Genomic DNA, 22,210 nt, shown 5'->3' on the forward strand with positions numbered 1-22,210 from the left:
TTGTACAATGTACTCTTAGTGTACCTATCAAAAACTATTTAGTGAATTGTTTACGAGGATAGTCAAATCCATCCATAGAAAACGTTGGTCTTTACCATTCTCCGTACAGGTTAATCACATTTCATAACATAAAACATTTATTTATTTTTATTTTTCCACAATATGAAACTACTACATTTAGTCGGCAGGTATTTAGATTTTTTTATGCAAATTAATAACATTATAGTTCACTCATACATGCATGTTTTCGAATAATTACAAGTATAAGTGCTTAATAATAAGCCATTTAAGCCTTTTTTTTTATTCAATTGAATAATATTAATATTATAGTTCACGTTTTCACGAATACACGCATGTTTGCGAATAATTACTTATTATATTTTACCCATGTTTTCAGAAACTATCGGATAAACAAATAATGTTTATTAAGGAAAACTTTAAAGTTCGTATTTTTTGCTAGCCGTAGACGACACACAAGCTATATTACTCTACTAAACGTCTAAAGTCTATACACAGAACATTTGGATATTTATAGAATCGTATACTAAAGGGACAGCGCAGCTGCAACAAAGTCGTCGATGCATTACCACGGCCGCACGTGAGTATGTTATACTTGTATATTGCTGTATGTATATATATATATGTTTATATTGACACAATAAAGACAAACCTATTTGTACCGTAAAAGCCGACCACTGCACTATAATAATACTGCAGCAAACACTGTCCAATAGACAACAGTATAAAAAAAAAATAAACGAAACAAAACGAAATAAAACTTTAAACTTAATTTAATTTAGATCTAGATTTATTTTTATACAAAATAATTCGTCATCACAGACGATGTTGAACGGGTAAATTACTTAAATCATCTATGTAGGTTATAGGTTAAATATTAATCATATAAATACGTAAATAAAGTCGTAAATTGACTCAAACGACTAGGACCAAGATGTGGCTTTCAATCCTTTTACGCATCTACAGCTGCAGCACATTGATTATATGGGAAAAATTTAAAATAGTGCATATTTTAATATTATGTAGGTATTCTTATCCTACTTAAAAACGTTTGATTTATTAATGAGTATTATATTTAAGTATTTTTAACTAAAAAAAAAACGTTGACTTTAACCAATAATTATCTGTATAGAAGGTGATTAACTAAGCATGCTATTTCCATTTTCCTTTAAAAATACTCAAAATTTGATTTTTAAAGTTTTTAAAAATACTTATTAAGACCATATTATTTTCGAGTCCTTGAGATTTGATGTACCCATATTAAAGAGGGCCCTGTCCCTTGTGGTGGTACAAACTTTTGTTTTCAAACTAGAAACATATTTTTTATTTCAAATATTACATTAAGCAAATTATTTTTTTTTAATGTTGATACCTAAATCTAAATTAAAATTTGAACGAGTTTTACTAGCTTCTGATTTATTATAATAATAATTTTTTTTACACATTTGAAGATACTTAGGATATTATCCCAGACAACCAGATGTATAATAATATTATATAATATATGATAAATATATGTTTATTATACATATAATTAAAATATAAGTGAATTCTATATTTGTTTGTTCATGTTTTTATTAGTTATTATTCAGATTGACAGATAATTACCTATTATTACAAATTATAAAACGCTAATAAATTAATACAATAGCTATAGCCAATCACTATAATTTTTAAATTCCTAACGAAACTCCGGATCGGACACACACACAAATTACTCACGGACCACAGTTATCTAATGAGTTAAAATGATCATCCAACATGCCTATCATGCGTCACCGATCTTACAACTAAGCTCATAATGCCTGAATGTCTTTCATTTTCCGGAACAAGATCGATCTCAAAACGTTCGGAATGCCTTGCAGAAACCCTTAGAAACTGTAGATCCTCACTCGCAGCCACCATCGAATTTATCAAAAAAGCAAAGCTTCAAAACAAAATATAAACAAATTCAATAAATTCTTTAAATATGTACAAATTTAATATCACTATAATAATTTCTCGATATAAATAATATTTGTATCGCAATGGCCTATGTCACTAAGAGTAATTCTATCAATACATTTTTTTTTAAATCAATTAAAACGTTAACTATGTATATCCTTGCTTTTTTATCGAATCTCTTATCAAACTTTTTTTTTGTTAATATAGAAAAAATATTATTACATACTGATCAGGTAGGTATAGGTACTATGTATTTGTATGTCATGTATATAAGCATAATTTATGATTATCCTTATAGTACCTTATATCTTTATCAAACAATTAACATGAAGAAAAAAAAATCTGCAGAATAATTTAAAATAAAAAAGGGTGTTTATCAATTGAAAAACCGAAGTTTTGTTTCACTACATGATTACATGACACAAAAAAATCTCGCTTATTAAAAAATATGGTCTTATCATCAGATGCTTATAATCAGGGTTTGAATCATTGCATTACTAAAGAAGAAAGGGGTTGAGCATGCTCTGCGAATCACCCTGTATGTAGTTATAAGTCGAGGATAGTTATCCCTACTAAAATGATCACATACCACGAGAAAAAATACTGCACACACCTATGCCTACACGACGTGTCTGACATAACCGTTTCAGATTACAATACTATTATCATAATAATACAGTCCCTGTAGACTGTAATAGAATAGCGTGCCGGCCCTTATAGTAATAATAATTTATGATGCGAATGCGTGCATGTGTGGAGAAAACTGCAGCGGGTTCGAATTTTGTTTTTCTCCAACTATATAGTGTGTACCTATATGTATTATAATATTATATAAATATGTAACGGAGTAACTATACAGAATGATTCACCAAACTAGCTCACCATTTTTCCTCTAATAATGAAATTATTCAAATTATGATATTTAGGATTTTTCATACCACTATTAATTAGTGCCATATGTAATGATTCAATTTTTTCCTTGAAATGAAATATCACCTTTTAGATTCTAAGCCGAATTGCACTGATCTTACAATGATGTGTGTTAGTTTTGTGTAGGTATACACAATAAACAATTTAAAAAAAATTCATTGATTTTCAACTATGAGGGTGGTCGCTGATAGCAAATCGGATCTAGTTTGTACGTTTGAGAGGTCGAGATTAAAAAAATTCCCCACATATTTTAAAATAATCTAAAAAAAATCACTACATTATTATATTGTCATTCAGGACTAAAACAATGATTACTCATCTGACAATTTTCTTATTTTGTTGTAGTTCAAAAACTAGATACGTGCAATTTTCACAAAATGTTGTTATAATTTTGATAATATTTTTGTTATATTTTGACAATATTTTCATGAGCAATTTATAGACATTTTACGTTTTAAAATTGTTTTGCTTTTTTTCAATAAATATCAATAAAAAAAATTTCCCCCAGTTAAATAGTTTGAAAATGTAATACAAAATTCCTCAAAGATTTGTTTAGCAATTTGGGAATATTAAATATACATATTATACATAAGCTCAATTTTTTTAAAGTTCAAATTTTAACAAAATTAGTCGAAATCACGAAAATGTTCACATTTTTTTGTAGTTAAAAATGTTGTGTTCAATTTTTATATTTAAGGCTTACAAATTTAGTACAAGGATCTTCATAATAGTAGTAATATTTAAAAATATATAAACTTGATTTTTTTCGTAGAGATATTTGAAGTTCAAATTTAAAAAAAAATGTTTTAACTATTTTAGTTATTTTGTTGTGGTTCAAAAATACTAGAATATTAAAATATTTTATGTAAACAATGCTATTTATAAAACATTCAGATTAATTTAATGCAATTTTTTACTTATAGTTTATTCTGTGATTAATACTAAAATTAATTACTACCAATAATAATTTAAAGAAATTTAAGTATCTTCACAAGACATTCTTTAAATGGTATACATACATAAATAATTGTACATAATTATTATACTCACCATAGTCTATATACTTAGAAGTTACAAAAATCAAAAAAAATTATATAATTCCATTTTATAGGAAAAAATGTAGGGAACATGCAGCATGCTTGGTGCGAATCACGCCGTATGTATATGTATAAATTGTGATCGAATTACATGCAATCGTTTTCTGCGTGTATATGCATTGGCGTAAGTATAGAATAACAATTCTGGTAGGGCTTCGGCCCTGTCTAAAACTATATGTATGTACACTATACCAACAAATCAGTCGGGGATTTTCACCACCATATTTCCATATTTTCCCCTTGCAACATAATTTGGAAGAATAAAATGTACGTACAAATACAGCAATCACTCGTGTACCCATGTCACAGAAATTATTTGGTTGTATTGCTTATTATTATTCTTCAGGTTAGAAAATCTAACCTGGAAAATAAATAGAATAAATATGAACTAGATGCAAATTATTTTTAGGTGCTGATCCTTGCTTTAAGTTTTTGATCTTTTGACACCAACTTTTATTTATAGTTTACAATGTAATATGTTATGTTAATAATTAAATAATTTTAATAATTTTAATATTTTTATGGATGCATCGATTATCATAATATATTTATTATAGATTCTGAGTGTCGTGATAAATATATATTACCTAGTCTTACATTGAGGTGTATTTTCTAATATATTTTGGACCAAAACAAATGTTCTAAAAAAATAACCATTTTTCTCTATCAATTTCGGTCATTTTGTCGTAATTAAAAAAATATTAATTCGTTGAAATTTCAAACGAATAGTTTTATTTTCTATACACATTACACCGTATTCAATTTAAAAATATTTTTTTCTACTAAATTAAAATATTATTAAACTATTTAAAGCTCTACCTTTTCACAATATTCAATGATATACATCTCTCACTTCGGTACTCGATATTGACTTGACTGGCGCAAAAGTCTAAATTACATTTTGTAGCAACATAATTTATTTTGGAACCACGCACTCGTGTATATAAATACTGCAGACAACAGTACACATTATCCTTCAAAAAACACATATATTATGTACTTAATTTTATATCTTAAATGGTGTAGCCATCATTTCTTACTACACTGTTTTGAGTTATTAGGTATTTGGCCATTTTTGGCTCACCAGAAAATTGTAATGGTGGCCCTTACATGAAAAATCCGCTATAATCGGTGAAAATTTGAAGTATCTATAAATATTCATTATTCGTTTTCGTATTTACACCAAATTTAAAAAATCTTTTTTTTTCAAAAACTAGTTTTTCGTAAAATTTCCTGTTTTAGCATATTTTAAATTCTGAACGGATTAATGAATGTATTAATTTTACATTTTCTTTTTTTTTTATAGTGTAGGTATAGGTATGTAAACGACTAGTATTCGAAGAATGATCGATTTTCCACTTTAAAGGTGGCTTCTGGTAACAAATCGAATAAAGTAGTGTCAAGATTGAAGATTCTCAGTGTTTTTCATTAGACAAAAAAAAAAATAAGTGAAAAAAGGAAATTTTGAACAGGGAATTTTAGAATGGGGTATGGATATTTCAATAATTTAATAAAATATAATATATAAGAATTACTTTATAATTTATGATTAGATGTTTTTATACTTAACTTTATTGTAACTAAATTAATTAGGTAACTTAATGTTAATTTTATTCTAAAAATGTATTGCTTATTTATAAGTAACACTACTAAGAATTTAATTTAGAAAAGTGTACTCTACCGATCATCTAATATTCATTTTATATTGGGCATTTGCGACGATCCAAATAAATAAAAATAAATAAATAAAAAATCTCTTTTCAAATTTGTATTGTATATTTGTGTAATATCAATGTATAATATGTTCATAATATGCACTTGTAGGTTTCGTAGTTACTATGGTTCATATACTTATACTCCATATGAACTCCACCAAGGCGTTATTCCATCAAACGACGAAAAAGGGCAACATGGCCCAAATACGGAAGGGCACCTCAGGAAATTCCCTGTTTCTTTGTAAGCCTATCCGCCCATATTTTAGGTAATAATTAGTTCAACGTTCAGTGTTAATGTGTTACTAGTTGAAAAATAAATTAAAAACAAATAATATAGTTATTTGTGGAGTACCCAAGATTTTTAAGGTATTTTTTTTTCGTTTTAAATTATCATCATAGAATAATATAGAATTGTACACTAAATACCAGTGCAGGCGTAATTATGGGTGGCAAGCGTATCATTTTTCTCAACTCCTGCCTCAGATATATGTCAACAAAAAATCTTTAATCTAAAATAAAAAATATTGCAATACATTTAAAATTAAAAATTTTTTTTTCTCTCAAATTATTACATAAAGTACAACATATATGCGTACAGCTCACATTTATTTTACATTTCTCCAGTTGTATAATATGTTGACGTATTGTCAACGTTATCGCATTATTTGGGTTAAGAAATGAACAAATAATATTATTTCATGAATTATAATTTCAGGATTATCATCACATTATTTTGTTTAAACTAGTTGTACTTAGCAATTTTTTTATGAACTCCTTCATTGTAATATGTAGCAGATACTCACTTAATATTATTTAACGATATGGGTACGTATGAGACTTATTTAAAAACAAACAATTAGGTTATGATTTCGATTTCGATGGATAAATTATTTTCCCCACCCTTAGTTTTTTAAATTTAAATAATTTAATATGATAAAAATATATCCTACAGTAAATATACACCTAACTTAACACCTTCATGCATTATAATGATTTATTTAAGTAATACACTATGCACTCATTATTTTCAAAAACATTAAACATTTAAAAAATATAAGATTTATTAGAGTTTTTACTTTTTTAAAATCACTATATACAATCATTACTACCTACTTACACATTTTTAATTTCAAATTCCGAAACTGAATAATTCTCAGTGTATTCAATGCTTAAAAATCAAATTTCCAACAAGTAGTAAACAAGTTGCAACTTGCATATGCCTATTTAAATTTCAGATAAGTCGAGTATAGTAGACTATAGTCCATACTCCTATAGTGCAATGAACAAACATATTGCGGTTTTTTTAGATGAAGCCTCCTTAGCCCTCCCACTGGGTACACCACTGTTAGTTGTATAGTTATTAAATTATATAAAACTTTTAATTAACTTGGAAATAGAGGCTGGCACACCGCTCATAATCGTTTTTCGCATACAATGATTTATTTTTGAACTCCAATTTAAGTCATCAATTACAGTGACCAATTGGTCCTCGTACGAGGAACACTCCGATACTCGAAATTTGATCTGAAAACGACGTATTTAAAATTAAGTTTTACTCCTTCGCGTATGAAATAGTGAGTTTGGTTTATTAAGCTACATAATAAATTTAGAACTTAACTTAAATATTTTATTCATCTATAAAAATATTTAAAAAATCGTTATTATTTATTACTAATCACCTATAATTATGTGTTTTCGTACACATAAAAAAAATAGATGTCTATTTCATTATCTAAATGAGAATATTGTGGTTTTCATTTGTATCCAGATAAGTTAAAATTTTTAGGTGTTTTTTTTTTGTCTGGACTCAACAGTCAACGCTGGGCTGCCAATATTACACGTATTAAATGATAGAAACATTATTATAGTACATTTTTACCACATAAAAAAAAATACACGCGGTAGTCGTTGTCTTGGCCTCCCAAAATCTCCCTAATTACGTCACTGACTACATACTATTATTACCGTGGTAGTGTGGTACAAAATGCATATGGCACTCAGCCGCACATGTCAGCCCGTCCGTGATTCGTCCATCCAACCACCGTCTTTAGTGAGTTCAACGCGTCTATAATATACAAACCGGAAACCTATAGGTATATCATTTATACTTGTGACGTGTTTGCGTGTATAGGTCGTCCACAATTATTTATATTCCCTCCTCTTCCCAACACCGTACCGTTCTTCGCACCGTCACACGGTCGCCATCGGTCTGCTGGTGGGGCGGACGTCTGCAGCAGTAGTTGAACGCATCGTCGCATCGTGTAATATAATGATAATAATAGTAATAATATTATAGTGGTCCCCTGATCGCATGATGTATACGCGTCACGTCTTGGGCAAACATCGGTTCGGCGACGACGGAGAAGGAAAGAACGAAATAAAAGCAAAAATTACGAAGAAACCTATGCCAGCTGCTATACAAACTCGTTTCTCTCGGACAATGCGGACTGGACTGGTCGCGGCATTGCCAGTCGTCGTCGACGTCGTCGCGTGCGTGCGTTTTTGTATGCGGGTGGATGGGTGGGTTACGTTGAAACTCAACAATGTATAATAATTACAATAAATATTATAATATGCACACACCTGCAAAAATATATAGCTTTTTACGTGGGTTTATAGTACATTATGTGTTTACACGAATTTACACGGTGTCTTAACATTTTACGTAAAAATAAAAAATAAAAAATAAATCTTTCCGCTTCTTATGATATGTACGGTTGCAGTGGGCATGGAGCTATGGACAAACCAGTTGCGCCAAATTTGACATTTGTATTATAGAATCAGTGTACCACAGTGTTGGCGCTCCTTATATTTAACGGTCAGTAGGTACCTTACCAAAAATTGCGAACTGCGGTCACCCACACCCACACCCACCTTCAGGTGTGAACCATTGAATCATACATTGTTGTAGGTATACACGCAGGTATTAAACAATGTACATGGAAATAATTGAAAATTAAAATCTAAGGTCATTTCAAGCGCAATTAATAAACCCCCATAACTGAAGACTGCAACTGTATACGCAGTTTTCGGACGAAAACAATGCTCGACCACCGGTATCTATATCGCCACTAGTTGCCTATTAGCAATGCTACTAGGTGCATATTATTATACAACTCCCGAATATTCGAATGATCAGTCGTCTCGCAAATTGCAATCCGTCGTAGAATAATAACAACAACAATAGTAGGATTACAACAACAACAGGCTGGCTGGCAGAGCGACAACGGCGGCGTCATGACCAGCAGCAGCTGTGTAGCCCCGATGCCGATTTTATTATTATTTCGGTTCGAGAGAGTATAATAATAATAATAATAAACGGCGGCGTCATGACCAGCAGCAGCTGTGTAGCCCCGATGCCGATTTTATTATTATTTCGGTTCGAGAGAGTATAATAATAATAATAATAATAATAATAACAATAATAATAATAATAATAATTTTATAATGTGCAGAGCCGACGGTCCGTCGTACGTAGTAGGTAGTCGCCGCGTGGAAGAGGCAGAGGCGGTCGCGGCTGAGGACAAGGAGGCGGTAGTGGTGGTGGTGGCGGCGGCGGCGGCGGCGTCGGCGGAGGAGAGAGAGACACCGTCCTCGGCCGGCGACCAGACAGTGCAGCAGCAGCAGTCGCGTACGTCGTACCGCAGCCGGCCAGTCACTTCGGCACTGCTCTTGTGCAAGGTGTATTCGCCACGCGTCGCCGTTGTCATCGTCATCCACCACCTTCTCGCCCTCTGTCGACGAGCGTCTCGCGTTTTCCTGGCCGACAGTGCTCGCGCGAGACAGACCACCTCGAACCTCAAACCGTGAGTACACGTTGTAAAATATTAATACGTACTTATATTATGAATTACGATTCCTGTCTGTAGGCAAAACGCACGTTTGTTAAATTGGAAGTTTATTTTTGTGTTCTCCGACGTGCAAGAACAAGTAAAACCGTTATCGCCGCATTCTATTGTTGGTATAAAATTATAATTTCTTTCCATATTAACAGACTTAGGACCGTCTTGTTATACTTATTATCTAGTTACAGGTACGGGTTAGATATGTTATTCTATTTTGGGTGTTTTTCCTTAAATTGAATTACTTAATGTTTAAGCATTTTCGTGAAGTTATGCAAAAGCAATTGTTCGTCGTCGGGTTAAATACTAAGGTACATAATTATTTAATTTTATCTTATGATACATGTCGGACACAAATATCTTGCACGGTACATAGTGCTATCACTGTACCTATATCATTGAAAGTTGAGCGCGCAACAAATTGTCAAAATGTTCACTCGACCTCGAACCGGGTTCACGAATTTATGATTTTTTCAAAGCCAATTTTAATTCCGATTTGTATCAAGCTAGATCGAGCTTATGACGGTTTGGATTCGTACAATTTTGTTCTTGCGTACCTACTTGAAATAACGCATGCGAGAAAAAACGAACGAATATTACATAAATGAGAACTCAACTAATAGTAGCTATAACATTATAGAGGTACGTCACAACATTTAAAACTCTCGTGAGACAATAGCAGGACCAAAAAAAGAAGGTTCTGAAATATCACCTATATAAGGAATCATAGGAATCATATCAACTAATATTATATATTAGTTTAAATAAGTAAATAATATGGTAGGTATATATTGCTAGAACTTGGAGACTTGCTGCAGGGTTTTTGTATATAAATGAAAGGCGTCTTTAGAATAGTATTTAAGGGAGGAGGCTTCAGTCCCCTTAGCTAGAGAGGTTCTTAATTGTGTCCGCCCCTTTTTGCCCACCAGAGTTGAAAAAAAGATCCGAACATTTGGACATAACATAAAGTAATACATACACGTACGTATGTTTAAGTTATATGTATACACACCTCACAAGTCACAGGTGGTTATTGTTAATATAATAATCGACGCAGTATTTTAAGGTACCCACTATCATCATGTTCTGTGTGGTCGGTGTTCAGAATTTTCTTGTTATTCACCAAATTAAATAATTTTGTTTTGGTAACACGTTTTGGTAGTCATTAATAACCACCAAACCAAACATGAAGTAGTATAGTATTTTTAACTATTTATTGTATGTTTTCGGGATTACACGGACAATGGTGACAGTGAAAAGCATAGGCTCTATTCGACGTCTGCAGTATTCGCTTAACTGTATGAAACACTGAAACGATACTCAATGATTGGTCACTCATAACATGGACCAATTGGTACCACAAAGGTTATCGTTAAAATATTCAAACTCGATCGACTGTGGTTACTGGTTACAAACTGTCGGGGCTAATATACCAAACTTTGTAGGTTTATATCAAAACCATGAAATACTTCGTATGCGACACGATAATAACTAATAGCGAAAGCTGCCGTATTGATAGTAGGTACCTTAACAGCTTCGTTCATACGCAGATACATGGGTAGTGGTATACTGCATTAAATGTTAAATACTACCGCCGAAAAAATAATAATAATTACAATATTATAACAATATCGTAACCTAATCTAACCTTTAACTGCTGTAGCCTCCGCCATTTCGCATTCGATGTCAACGATTGGCGGCACACTTGAACACTTTAGGCAGGCAATAAATAATAAATAATAATAACAATAATAAATATTATTAACGATATTGGCGCTATGTAGAGGTACGTGTCCGGGAGGATGTAACACTAGGACACAGATTGAGCACGTCAGATGAAAGTATATACTATAAATAAACGCCAAACAGCCCGACTATACCGCGGTTGAAAATCCATGGTTTAAGTACCTATACATACACATTTAGCTAAGCTAACACAGTAACTCGTCGCAATATTATCTGAGTGTGTTATTTTATTTATAGAGCAACGCAATTATGATATACCACCCCGTGTCAATGTACCTATGTGGTAGCTGACAGATGGTAATCGGTTTATTATTATAAACCCAACGAGTCAGATGATTACGGGTTTGATTAACAAAATGTATGTGACTACATTTGTTTTATTTTTATGAATATTTTATATCATTTAGAAGGTTTTTTCTTATCAATTATGATTTAATAAATAATTGTAATTTATAGGTATAATATAATATAATAAGTTTAAATGGGTTTAATTAATAATAGATGTTAATTGTGCATGATTTACCGCGTTACATTCAACAATTATTATGCAAAGTGGTGCTTACAACTTGAAGTCAAACTATAAAATGTACGTCATTAAGATTAAACAACAGTTGCGTATTTAACATTTGAATGAACTTTCATGAACATTTTCGCAAACTACTTATTTATGGGTTGTAAATTGTAATTATTGTTGCATTTTTATTTCAAAACAATTATTTTACATGTAAACCGATTTAAAGCGTTCGGAATTATAAATAATAAATCGTTAAATGCTCGTCTTTTTTATACCTGTCAGACCAACGTATATAAATATTTAAAAAATATACTCATGTATTATGTAACACGCATTTGTTTGATTATAGGTGGGTAGTGGGTATCTACTTTATGTATAATATATTATAGGTGTTCATTTTACTTACCCAACACAAATCAATTAACAATTCTATTATACGGTTAGTGTTTTACTGTATTATAATAATTTGATTTATGTTGCAAAGCTTTCTTTACAACACATTCAAAACTCCTAGTACAACAATCAACATTCATTAAAATAGTTTAAAATACATAACAATGATAATATAATATAATATATGCAATATAAATATAAATGGTATATACCTAATATAATGTATTAGATAAGGATCCTGAAGACAGTTTGCATTTTAACTTTTGAGTGTGAACTCGAGCTCAGATAGCTCGGTATTCTTTTATGAGTTTTACCAGAACTCATAACTTACAATAAAAATATTTTTCTTGTACCTATGTATTTATATCACGCGTATAATATTAAAATGTGCATAATAATACGTACCTATATAAGTTTATTATTTATATAGGATGTATGAATGTATAACTTCTCATATACAAATATAAATAAAATATTATTCAAATTTCACTTTATGATTTATTACATTTAGTACCTGTATTTTGTTGCATTAGTTAGCGCCAAATGCAATTTTAATGCATTTTTATAAACCATAAAAGTTCTTGATGTGTACCATTTTAGATGGTTGTATACTTATTCATAGGAGCAAGAAAGTTATGAAGGTTTGATAATTTTTTTCATGGAATATATTTTTATCATTTATTTTTTAAAGTAAACAAAGTTTTTTAATGTTCAATTATGGATATCAATTAGAAATGATTTAAAAACCCGTTTAAAAATGATTAAATTTCAATTTTTTGAAATAAAACATCTGAAGCAATCAAATTGTCGGTTAAAAAATTAATTAGTCCGTATTTTTGTTTTGATTAAAATTAATGATTGATTTTTGTGGTTTCGTCAATTTATTTTAAAAATAATGGATTAATTTTTTATAACCTTATAAATATGCTGCTTACAAATTTCAATGTGATAAACATGTTTCTAAAAACAGTGAGGAAAATACTCCAAAAATTCCCTAAGAATTTTTTTTTATTTACTTTTTAGTATATTACTTCCTTACTTAATTATAAATATGAGTCCAAATTTTGGTAGTAACCTATAGTTTCAAAGTTACTTTTTTTCTATAACTGTTAATTTAACTAAAAAATGTATGTTTAAATATGACTAAACTTATTAACTTAGTTAGTTCTGATTAATAATAATTTTACTTAGTTATTTGTTTTATAATTAAAATTAATTCAAAAAAGTTATTTTCTTATTTTTAAAGAATGGGTTATTATTTTCATTAAATACATGGGAACTGTAAAATTATTGCCTTAAAAACATTTTTAAAGTACAATATCACAGTTCCATCAAGTGCTCACGTAGAGCAATCCCTTAGTGCTGTCGGTGACTAGCTGCTTTGCCAGGGAGATGGTCTACAACTGACCACAACATCAAAAACCTTCATTGTTAAAAATGTAATAAATGGTTTTTGTAATATTTCAATTGTGTTCCTATTTATTTTACTTTTATTATTATTTATTATTATACAATAATATATTGCCAATTTTTTTTTTTTTTTAATAAGGTTTGTTGTGCTCATATTAATCTACCCCAAAATGTAACTGTTTTTCAGTTGGCACCTACAAAATATGAGGTTGAGTAATTTAAAAAATAGTAATTAAACTTTAAACTTAACTTAGTTAACTTTTTTGAGAATAACATATTTTAAACTGGTTAAAAATAAATGATTAATTTAACCAAATTTATAAAATATTATACAATAAATATGATATGATTTTTTAAGTTTATATTTTCATTGCGTTTATTATCTTCTCTAAATTATAACAATACATATTATATGAACATCATATGCTCTATGACATTCCCAGTAAAATTAATTAAATATAATCGAAATATGTTACTTAAACTCTGATTGTGATCGTTAAATAGCTAATGAATTGTATAAGCTTAATTTTTGCAATGATTACATGAAGTATACCTGGGAACTTAATGAATATCCACAAACTAATTACTCCAAATTATCTCAAACCATCGATTGTACCTTGGACAGTAATTACGTTACTAAAAACATTTAATACAGACATTTAGGATCACTTATTTAGTTACATCTCTGTATTCCAAAGTGACTTTGTCTGAGATGTAAATTTTCAATTTAAACCAATATAGTTTTATAATATTAAATTGGTGACCATAAACAAATATCACAGTTCCCCTCGATTGGTTACTTTATGGTGATTAAAATAATACAGTATATACTTTTACCTGAGTTTGAAATTAATTTTGTAAAATGTTTGTTTCAATTACCTACATAAAAATAGGTGTTCGAGTATGATATTAATTTATTACCAATATGACCATGTGGGATCATGTACCGAGATTCGTATAATCACTACGACGCATAACTAGTATGAGTAATGTTCGAGTATTTTAATATTTCTACGGATATTTATTTGTTTTGTATATCATTGGGAGTTGATTTTCTATTTCTTTATTTCAAACTATATTATTGATCATGTTCTATTTATTTAGAACATTTTAATTTATGTTTATCAATCTTTTGTCTATCATGTCACTAGACATGTTTAATTTTACGAAATAATCGCATAATTAACCTCGACTTTGTACACACGAGATAAAACTTATAAGCATTTTATCATAACAAAATGTAAATATGTTTCATGTCAGCAAAAAAATCACTTCATTATTTTTTTATTAAACATCTGTTCCAAGGTGTTCGTATATGACACACAAATAGTGACTACGAGTCGCATTAAAAGTGACAAAGAAGTTGTAGAACTAGAAATACATTTGGGAACTATTATCTGGTATAGTCACATATATATCGATGTACTTAACCCGCGTGGCCTATAAACAACTACGGGACATTACTCTCATTATACGTCTTATCTGACCACAACTCGTTTGGAGAATGGAGCAGTGAAACATTTTTGAGGATTCAGATGACCTAAACTACCGTAAAAAAACTGAAAAAAGTGTTTAGCAGAAGTAAAAAGTATGTATATATGTATATTCAATACAATTGTTATTTATACGTTTCGATTTCTTATTATTTTTAGTATAAATAGATATTACAGCTAAAAATATATATTTCTATAGTTTTTAAACTGAAATAGAAAATATAGATAGATACTTCAAGTTTGGTTAATGAACACTGTTTTAAATATATTTAAGAATAGTGATAATAATATAGGTATAGTATAAATTATCTACTTTATCAATTAAAAATACAAATTTTTAATGCTGTAACTGCAGTACCTATTATGTAAAAAACTTCAACAAATTTTCAAAATTTTAAGACTTTACCTATATCTTAATAATTTTATTATAAGTATTAAAGTATAGCTAAAAAAGGACCTATGGAAGAAATGAGATGCATAATATATTTTTTATTTATTCATATAGATAATAAGGTATAATGTGTGGTAGTCAACATATAAATACGGTTTTATAGTCTTATACAATATAAGAATAAGAACATGTGTTGCTTTTGCATATTAACAGTAGTAAGGCTGTATATAGGCTTGTTTGAAGAAACCGTACATCATTGATGGAACTTCATGAAGTGGAAATTTTGGATTTAGTCAGCAATAGTATGTAATAGATCATTATTATTACAAATTTAAAAAAAATAATGTCGTCTAGACATTAGTCTAGTAAATAAACACGTTGAAATAAACATAATGAAAGGTATGTGAATACCAAACGAACACCTTGCCTTAAAGTACGATAAAATTAATGTACCTCGCGGCAAATGTAATTGCTGCAATTAAATTGGCTGATTTCTATTATAAATATTGGCTATCGGTTCTTACCTATATAAATGTATAGTTGAATTATTTAAACATATATATTATGTATTTATTATTATGAATGAAGAATTCAAAAAATCTATGTATTCAATATATAACTACCTACACCTATACAGCATCAAAATCAATTACAATAATCTAACTTTATAAAGAAACTTTTATAACTGTTATGTTGTAGGCATTAAGATTTACAACGTAGGTTTATATTTTGAACTATTGTAATTTATTGACTTATACCCCCATCGTCAAACTTTCAAGTTTAAGTTGTATTGTCATGAATTTACCTTAAAGCAAATGTCTAAAGATTTATTAACCAATGTACCTAATGGTTTGCTAGATTTTCTTTTAATTTCCGAGGTTATAAGCTGAATGCGTGGTTTAAATCTTGATGTAGGACTGTAGGAAAAAACTGTATTACCCATACCATTCATAATAATATATATTGTATTAATAGTAATGGCAGTAATGACTATAACAATTAAAACCAAAATGTATAAATTAGAGATTTTTAAATTTCCATGAGTTGAACTTAAAATTGGGTGTTTATACAAGGTAATCTTCATTGTTGTTACAAAGGTTATATGTGTGGGTGGTTAAATATTTCTCACAATTCGTTTATTCATTTAAATGTCAAAAGACTGAAATGTGTTTATTCTCGAAATCGGAATTGATTGTATAATAATATATATATATCTACCTTATCGGTCCATATCGATCTAAGACTAATATATTTATCGTATGTAACCGCAAATAGTATTCGACAAATCATCGTTGTACAAGGTGATTCACCAAATGCTCACCTTCTTTTTTCTTCAGTAATTCAGTTATTCAAAATCTGATTTTTGGAATTTTTAAATATAGGTACCTAACCTTTCTACTTAAATTCCAAATTTAAAATTCGTGAGATCTTTTTCTTCTACTTAAGGAGCGCCTTGTGGAGAAATAAACTTTTGTTTTAAAATGAGAACCATCCAGCAGATCATTTTTCTGAAAATGTTGACGGATCAAAATCAAAATTCGAACGAGTATTTTTTGAGTTACCTATTTAATTTTGTACACCTATTAAAAATAATATGTCGATGGTAGTGGAATTTGAAAGTATGAGGCTACAGAGATTTAAAAACTGTAGAAATTGATATTCATCAGAATTTATAATTTGTAAAAATAGTCCAATTGTAATGAATACTAAATCAAATATTACACATATTTTGTATAGTTTTTAGATTCATATTTAAGGACTAATATTATCTTTAACATAAAGCAGGGTGGTCCAATATGCCACCACCAAGCCTTTTTTTTTGGCCCTTCTTAGAAAATATATATTTAATAATTTTATTGTTGTAAGTGTGATAAATTAAAAAAAAGTAAGGTGGTTAGAGCCGTGAAAATATTAATCCCTACGTATTCTATAATGTGATAACTTGTGTATTATATTATGTTATTGTAATATGTTTGTTACAAAATAAAATACGAATAAAAATATTTTATTTTGCTGCTTTCCTAGTGTTTATAAGGTTTCATCACCCTTAAATAAAGTATAAAGATTTTAATAACTGAGAAACTATGCACGTTCCAATTTTGAATTAGGTACGTCTACATTTTTTTAAAATAATTCACTTCATAATTTAAAATAAAAAAAAAAGTTTTCAATTGGAGACAGAAGCTTGTACACTTCTTAAATAGTATAAAAAATCTCAAGAATTTGAAATTATGGTCTTTAAGTAAATATACTTAAAAATGCCAAAAAACAGAGTTTGAATAAATTCCTTATTAAATGAATAAATGGGGGTGACGGTGACATGCTTGGTGAAATACGCTGTATATTATTATGTATTACTTACTAAAATCACGGAGTTGCCGTGTTATTATAATACAGAAAAATAACAATTGACATATTATCTTTGTATATACTGTGCAACAGGTGACGTGTAGATATAATAATATAATACCATGGTATCGTCACGGCGTAAAGCGCAGATCGATCAAATAGGAAACATAGTATAACGATATAGGAAATGGCGGTGGCCGGGAGAGACAATCCGTTTATTAGTTATTATATTACCTATATAGATCTATATTATGTACGATTGATGGCGGCGGTGGCATATACGTGCGCGGGTCAAGTGAGAGGGACTTCTATTACAATTACTACATACCTATATATATAATATATTTATACATTATACGTGTACGGTGCAGGTTAACTGCAGCTCGCAGTAATCGGACAAACATTCTTGGCGTAAGTACCACTGGCGGGTAGCATCGTCCTCCGATATTACATTATAACGACGAAAGCGATACTTGTGGTTACCGAGCCAACAATTCACACGTCCTTATAATATAAGTTCAAGCTCCGGGATTTTATGTCCGAAAAAAGTCAAATTATGATGCTATAATATTATTCTCTTGAAAACGAGAAACATAATCAATGAACACTGTACTTAAAAATATGCAAATTTAAAAATTTATAGTAATGATACGTAAGAAAATCTGCACTTGATAGAATACGTCATTGCTGTGTGTGTATCAACATTTTTGAATGCACAATTTATGTGACCGACTTAAACAATTTTCAAACTAAACTGTATTGGTACAACTACTTACTTATCTCAAAATTAAACTTCATTACAATAATTGAAAATTAAAATAAATTACACTGTGTTTTTCTCAAATATTCCAAGATATTATGTTCAAGAATCTGAAATTTATTCCATAACTCTTGAAATATTTTCGAATAGTCAAAAAATATGGACTTAAAAACTTACTCTTGTATATTGTTTGACGTACATATAGCATACTATAATATTATCATTAAATAATTGGTACTCCGAGTGTCCGAGAATCTTAAGATGTCTTTATCTGACAAAATGCCCAGTTTATTAGAAATAATGTGCGTATTGCTACATACACTGAATGATTATTTTATCACAAACTGTCTTCGGAAATCCAAGTAATTCTCGATTTTTTTTTTCTGAGAAAAGATCGATAATCATAGAGCAGTTTTAAATACCTATTAAGTAAATTCCCTACTGTATTTTCTGAGACATTGCTAGATTCACTGCCTGTATACCTTTATTATATAATAGGTATAAGCAACACGTTTCATTCACTTACTGCAATCCTTAATTCGCTGAATACATTCTGCATACCTAGACTGCAGGTGCATTATTTCTAAGGGGTTGGGTTTTAATGTTCCCCTTTGGGGGGCTTTAAAATGTAAAGAATACATCACACATAATGCATTGCACGGCTGGTGGATTACGATAATGGTATGACAATAGGTAACGTCCAAAAATTAAAAATACGTAAAAAAAATCATGCTCAACATAATATTATGTATGAATTATGCATTAATAAATATTATGCTCGTAGAGGCACAGCCAGAGCAAGGGTCTCACGCGACAACACGCGTTACATTATTAGCATTAATCACCATAATGTGGTACCTACTTAGTAAATAGTATTACTATCATTTAAACATTTTCTAAATTGCCAGGGCTCTTTAATATAATAAACACACATATTAATCACAGAAAATGTGAAGTCTTAAAAAATATTCATATTCTGTTATATAGGATATTTGTCTAAATAAATGCGTTTGTAAATGAATTGTGCTGAAATTGAAAAGCTGCCTATATTGAAAGTTTCCTACTTTAGTATATTACTTATTAAAATATGTAATCCACATCGAACATAATATGTTGATCAGAGAGCTTCATTTAACACTACGTTCTGTCAGAAACCATAATTAAAATACTGAAAGTATTTGAAGTAATACTTTTATTAGAAAATCGAAAAACAATATGGTATATTTCTGTTTTACTAAACACCTTTTTTGCAATTTTTTAGTTTTAACTTATGTAGAAGTTGAGTATGCCGAAAACAGTCAGAATTTGGCAGTCTGCGGACTTAGTTTTGAACTTATAACTATTTGAAGTCCGAGACCCACCCAAAGTGGTATTTAAATAACAATGCGAGGGATGTTTTCGATTTTAATCTATATAGCTGCATTCGGAGTGACACCACGTACTGTATATGAAAATACTATACATTTCAATTAGCTATAACTTTAACTAAGTCCGACATCCAATTTCTGACTTCACCATTGCTTTCACAATGCTTAACTGTACTTACATTCAAACAAAACAAAACTGCAAAAAAGACTCACACAAACACACCTACATGCTACAACACAAAGAAAATACATTTACTAATAATGATAAACGATATCTTAATATCTTCACAGAAATAGTTTTTATGTCAATAAAAACGTCAATTTTTATGGCACGACGTCTGGCTTCAGTCACAAATTTGTTCTGTCTTTCTGAGTGTAAGCACCGACCCTTGCCACTAATTCCCGGATGGGTGACCACCCGGGTTCTTATAGTGACAAATCTTTGCCACACATAGGTGTTCCAAACCAACCAATCTAACCCTGCAAAAGCTAATGGTCGTAGTTGCCGGGCTCAAGATAAAAAAAATACGTTCGTCTCTCCTCTCAGAATCTAAAACTATTAATAAAAGAGACGGTCTATTTTTCATCTTCTCAGACAAAAAATTTATGTTTCATTGTCATTCCATCGTAATTGACAAATACTTCATTTTATACACACGTTGAAATTTTTATGACATGACGTGTATTTTTTGTTCTAACCATTTCTAAGCTGGATTTTGTTTATCCTCGGGGGAATTTATTCCGCCCCCCGCCCCATCTCACAACTGCATTAACATGTCATCGTGATAGTTATTCGTGCCTAAATGAATATAAAATAAAATAATTTTTTTTTTAAATGTTTGATTTAATATATTAATACCAAAATAAATACTATACTTGTAAAATCTTTTTTTTCTTTTTTAGTTTGTTGTTCTCTTCGTATACACCTCGAAGTATATACATTACTATATTATTTTTAAGTGCTTGCCTACATAGTTTATCCGCTTTGCCCGTAGGATATTATACTCAAATAATAATAATGTATGGATGAGTGTTAAATCGATACAATCGATGTGCGACGTCTGTTCATCGCCCTTCGAATGCGAACATCTGGAAATGAATTTCATATCGTCAAAAAGAGCGATTGATATTATCATGGGCGCAATAATGTGGAGGAATTATTATTCTACTCGTATATACACGCCCAGTGAGCGGGAATACATTTTACAGAATTATAATGATTATAATAAACGTAGAATCTAGGTTAGGTGGGTAAATGTATACTTAGGGGCAATCACTTTTCATCTTATCATCTTAGACGTATAAACTGCAGCGATCAAAAACAAATGAGAACATTAATGACTGACGATGATGGTAATAACTAATAAGTAATAGCTAATAACTAATAAAAGAAACTGATAAATTATAGCAGGTAATAATTAATATAGCGACACAATTATTTTAACATATTATCCGGAATTTGTATAATTATAACACTTTCTGCATACACTTATATATCTACTTAGTCCTTACCTATACTTGGCTGCTGTTTAGTACCTTCAATGCGGTAGGACTCGAAATCGTACAGGATATAATAGTATCGTATATATATTTTGTTTTTGACTAACGCTGTTTAGAAATAGATACTCAGATACTACTATACATAATACCATCGTACCATAATATAACCATCGTATTTAGGTTAATTATTAGTAATTTATAATTTCAGTGTTTAGATTCCATTGGGGTTGATATTGTAGTTGGAAAAATTGTTTTAATCAAATTACAAATATTATTATTTTATTGAACGCGCCGCGTTATTATTATACTATATTATGACTATATACAGTGTCGTCGTATATAATACCTATATATGCGTGTTGTCTATATCAGCTATATACGTTATAGTACATTTACCCATATAAAATCGTATTCTGCAGATGTATATAGAAAACTGTGGACCATGTCGATTTATTTTTTTCCTTCGACGCGACGCACGTAAAGACGGATAAAAACGAGCAACACTACTCTAATGATGACGTATATATACATAGTTGACATTAAATTCTTTAAGCACGTCTCAGGTACTGTTGCTCGTGTTTTTTGTAAATTTTTATCGCGCTGGTTTTGTGCAGTAGGTACCTCTGGTACCTATATATATAATATTTTATATTATTATAGCCTCCATATATTCCGCTTACGGACTCGCAATACCAACTGGACCGAAGAAAACGATATGATTTACACTGCATTGACATTATA

General features: G+C 29.9%; 1 protein-coding gene across 3 annotated transcripts in view; it reads left to right on the forward strand.

Annotated features, from left to right (window-relative positions):
- Positions 1 to 453: 453 nt before the first annotated feature.
- Positions 454 to 22,210, forward strand: part of LOC111032111 — a 42,775-nt gene continuing 21,018 nt past the window's right edge. Inside the window, exon 1 of one of the 3 annotated variants that reach the window (XM_022312324.1) lies at positions 454 to 602. The gene's annotated coding sequence lies outside the window, so the exon portion shown is untranslated. Of the gene's footprint in view, positions 603 to 9,281; positions 9,511 to 22,210 lie in introns of those variants that run through there. The other 2 variants (XM_022312323.1, XM_022312322.1) reach the window with 2 other exon arrangements.

The sequence above is a fragment of the Myzus persicae genome, unplaced genomic scaffold (genome assembly GCF_001856785.1).
Source record: "Myzus persicae strain clone G006 unplaced genomic scaffold, MPER_G0061.0, whole genome shotgun sequence".
Lineage (NCBI taxonomy): Eukaryota > Metazoa > Arthropoda > Insecta > Hemiptera > Aphididae > Myzus > Myzus persicae.